General features: G+C 36.7%; 1 long non-coding RNA gene across 1 annotated transcript; it reads left to right on the forward strand.

Annotated features, from left to right (window-relative positions):
* The first annotated feature begins 208 nt into the window (after nt 1-208).
* Nucleotides 209-3,978, forward strand: LOC128650043 (uncharacterized). The gene is made up of 2 exons (XR_008400716.1): nt 209-2,453; nt 2,814-3,978. It is a non-coding gene; the product is annotated as an uncharacterized LOC128650043 (long non-coding RNA).
* Nucleotides 3,979-4,624: the final 646 nt, after the last annotated feature.

The following is a 4,624-nucleotide window of genomic DNA, read 5'->3' on the forward strand; positions in this document are numbered from 1 at the left end:
TTTTTTATAGAGTGTGTAGAATCTGTGTGCCAGTTTGTCAGTGAGTATCTTTGTGAGTAAATACATACATGTTTGTGAGTGTGAATATTTATGTCACAGTGTGTACATGCGTGCTGTATATGTATATGCATATATGTATGTGTATGTATATCTATGTGTATATATGTATAGATGTATGTATGTATGTGTATACTGTGTATATGTACTGTGTATATATATATATATATGTATATATATGTATGTGTATATATATGTATGTGTATGTGTATATATGTATATATATATATATATGTGTATATGTTGTTTCTTTTCTTTGGTTTACCTGATGTGTTCAGCTGACTACCAGTGGTGCCTTGCTGATCCTTTAATAAAGAATATCAAGTGAATAATGATATTTTGCTAATAGACATGAAATGGAAAATTGTTTACAACTGCATGTTCTAAGTAATAAAAGGAAACTGTTGAGTTTTAGTATTGCTGGGGAAAATAATTTGTGCCACGAGTTTTGACTGTAGTATCTTATGTGCCCAATACCACCTCATGGCAAGATGTATATGCCCCAAGGAGAGGTAACCCTGATGACTAAGGTATGGGAAAAATGCTCACTGCCACATTGGTGTCAGGACTGAATAAAGAAATCCATAATAAATTGGTTTCTCAATTGGTTTCTGCCCATTCTGATTGGCGATATAAATCAGTCCCAACACTAATGAGCTTAGCGAGCTCAATACAAAGGAACATAGAAGTATAGAAAAAGAAAACACTAAGGGTAATGCCAGTGTGTGCTCCTGGGAAACCCCAATAGAAACAGTTTAAGGGATAAATGAGGGGGAACCCAAAAAAGGTAAATGTTATAACTGTGGGAGAACATTTGATGGACTGGGCTTCCAGTGCTACCAATCATGTCTGAGAGCAGAGGGGGTGATGCCTTTGTTTGCCTGACCCTCTCTGACATGCAATACCATTTTGTGGAGTGTTTTGTGGACACTGCAACAGACTGCAGCGTTTTCAAAAGAGCTATAGCTGTTATGAAATTAAAGGCACATCAGCGAGCAATAGATCCTATCACTATGGGTAATAATAGGGTAGATGAAGCAGCCAAGAAGGCAGCTCTCATAATACTCTGTGGAGAATTTGACAATGGAGGTCTTAAAAACCCTCCAAAACCAAACAGGTTCCCTAACTCATTGCAAGTGGGAAAATGCTGGTTGCAAACTGGAAAATAAGGTTTGGAAACATGGGGATGTTAGATTATGTGCACCTACAGTGCTATATCCTGTTTTAGCCAGTTTATCTCATCTCCCTTCCCATGTTTCCAAAGGGGGAATGATTGCAAGAATGATTGTTAATAAATATTGGTTTGCACCAGGTTTCTCACAATTTGTAACTGAATGGTGCAAGAAATGCATGATTTGTGCTAAATACAATACAAGAAAATTGACAAAGATGGAGATGAAACACCTTGTAAAACCTGACTACCCATTCCAAAGACTGCAAATAGACTATATTCAGCTGCCCAAATGTGGTGTGTATGAGTATGTTTTGGTGTGTGTAGATATGTTTTCCTCTTGGGTGGAGGCCTGGCCGGTTGCCAAGGCAACAGCAGGTGTAACAGAAAAAACTGATAACTGAAATTGTGTGCAGATATAGTTTACCTGAAACATTAGAATCTGATCAAGGGACTCATTTTACTGGGCAAGTGTTTGCAGAAATGATGAAAGGGTTGCAGATTAATCGTCTGGGAAAGTAGAGAGAGCCAATGGTGTTAATAGCTAAGATCTGTGAGCAGACAAAACTTACTTGGGTACAAGCCTTACCTTTAGCCCTCTTTGCAGTAAGACACACCCCAAAGGCAAAGCATGGCCTTTTGCCATTTGAAATTTTGTTTGGTAGACCACTAATAGGTCTTTTCTTTCCACAAGAATTACATGGGCAGTATGCTTCTCTAACTGATTATGTTGTTCAGCTGCATGAGCAACTGACTAATTTGTATGGAAAAGTTTTCTCTTCATTACCAGATCCAGAACAAATAACTGGAACTCATCACCTGCACCCTGGAGACTGGGTGGTGATAAGAAGATACATGAGGAGACACTTAGAGCCCCGGTTTGACGGCCCATATCAGGTGTTACTGACAACACCCACCTCAGTCAAAGTGGAATGGAAACCAAACTGGATACATGCCTCTCACTGTAAGAAAGTGAACTTCCAGGCCGGTGATAAAAACCTGTGTCAAAAGGGTGAGACCACTGGGGACAAAGTGGGTTAACTAACTGCCAAGATGCATATACTGTCCTGTTTTTTTTCTTTGTCCTTTTCTTTGTGTTTTATACCTCTATACACCAGTGAAGGGTGACAAACTGACAAATTCCATCTGGCTTTTACACCAACAAACCGCCAAGCAACTGAATGCCACAGACTGTAGATGGTTTCAACTATGGCTGGGAAAGATGGTAAGATTATTCCAATGGTCCTTAAACAAGGTATAAGTAAGAATTATTCTCATCTGCAGATAAAGTCTGGATGTGGTTTCCTGCCTGGACAGGTTGGGGAATTGAGCTAGCAAATAGAATTAACAAATATGCTAGTATTATGGATGGGATTATTAATGAGACTACAAGTTTTACACATGAATAAAGTAAAAGAGTTACAACAAAGATCTAGAGATATAGCTAAGGAAGGATGGGATCGATTGGAACCTGGTTTAAAAATATGCTTACAAATCTTTTAAAACCCATAGTGGTAGTGATAGGAGTAATTCTAATGTGCCTAATTGTTTGGAAATTGTTAATGATTTGTGTTTCTCTTTGCAGAAAAAGATGAAGATACGGATTGTTTAGGGTGATGATACAACAGCTACAGAGATGACCGACTGATAACTTAGTTCAGCTACCTGCCTTCCCTGCAGACCCTCCAGTCATTTTAGGAGACAGGTGGAAGATCTCATCTCTGCGAGGGGGTCCCACAATTGCACCTCATCAGCTTTGGGCCTACTACAGGATTTGGACCTAGGCCTGTGAAGGGATGCAGTTCTGGCTGCTGTTGTTATCTGTTTAGATAGAGATTGCATATTTTGTGTTTGCGTGTTACCAATAAAGATGTGTGAATGCTTAGAGGAAATGATAACTATGTAGGCAGATCTGGAATGGAGGCTCAGCATCCCACTGTCTATGCAGCTTATCTGTATACTCAGTGATATACAGTCTGTTTAAGGGGTCATTTCCAGGTAGGAAGGCTGTTAGTTAGTCTAATGAGAAACACAAAGTAATAATGGCGTGATAATAAACGCAAGGTAATAGATAAATACATGTGATAATAAAATTATCAAAAGGGTGAGAAATGTTAAGGAAAAATGTTTTTAATTCAGTATATATATTTTTCTTATATGTTATAAGAGACTGACAAGTGATATTTTTAAACAGTTACATTTCTTTTTTGTCAATTCAGCTAGTACATAAACTGCTGTATATGCAAAGTAAGTATTTTCAGCTACAGTAACACCCAACGTTTGTATGAACAAGATAAGAAGAAGACCACGAGGTGCTGATTGTGAAGAAACAACACATGGCCTATAAAAAGAGAGACATTGCTGCAATCTAATGCTGCATGCCACACACTCTTGTATTACTATGTAAAATGACCGGTTGTCATTTTAATTTGTAATGTTTAATTGTACAATTATAACCTTATTAATTTGGAACAGCTGTCTTCACGTTATTTTACTTTAACAAAGGTAAATGTTGTATTTTGAACGTTTGTGTGTTTAAGGTTTATTGTGTTCCCCACTGAAATTACACAGAATTATTGATGGTAAATGATATGCTGTAAATGTTCTTATATATACATATTGTCTTGTATTGATTTACATAACTGGCCTGCTGCAATAAATATGCAAAGATAATATTTAGTTCAAATAATATTTAGTAGATGAATACAATTAAACCATGTATAATCTTAATAAAGATGTTTGTATATGGATGGTTGTTTAATTTCTTTTACTTAATTTTTCAAGTGGAATAAAATGTTTTAACTACAGAAAAAATGTGACACAGATAAGACTTTGAGCAGTCAGACAGTAAAAACATAGGAGCTGCAGTGTTATAAGAAAAAGGAGGGGGAGAGGGGACTGTTTGAGAAGAATGCAGACTCTGACTGTCAGTTCTTGTTAGACAAAACACATATCCCCTTGTAAATATAGTCAAAAGCTGTAATGATTACTTTAGTTGGGAATAAGGGTATATCATACCACATATTAGAACCTTTGAGTGTAACTGTAGGTCCTGAAATAGAATGACATGTTCCAAAACTGTTCAATAATGTATTTAGGAAATACTTACTGTGTAAACTAGGGAAAGTTTGTGACTAATAAAATTGTCAGGGGGAAAGTTTTATTGAAATTAAAGGGACAGTGTACAGTATTTGACATTTTTATTGTTTAAAAAAATAAAATAATAGATTGTCCCTTTGTTACTCATTCCCCAGTTTTACATGATCAACATGGTTGTATTGATAAACTTTTTTTTACCTCTGTGATTAGTTAGTATCCAAGTCTCTGTAGACTACCCACTTATCTCAGTGCTTTTTGATAAACTTGCAATTTGACCAATTAGTGCTGACTCTTGCG

The sequence above is a fragment of the Bombina bombina genome, chromosome 2 (assembly GCF_027579735.1).
Source record: "Bombina bombina isolate aBomBom1 chromosome 2, aBomBom1.pri, whole genome shotgun sequence".
Classification (NCBI taxonomy): domain Eukaryota; kingdom Metazoa; phylum Chordata; class Amphibia; order Anura; family Bombinatoridae; genus Bombina; species Bombina bombina.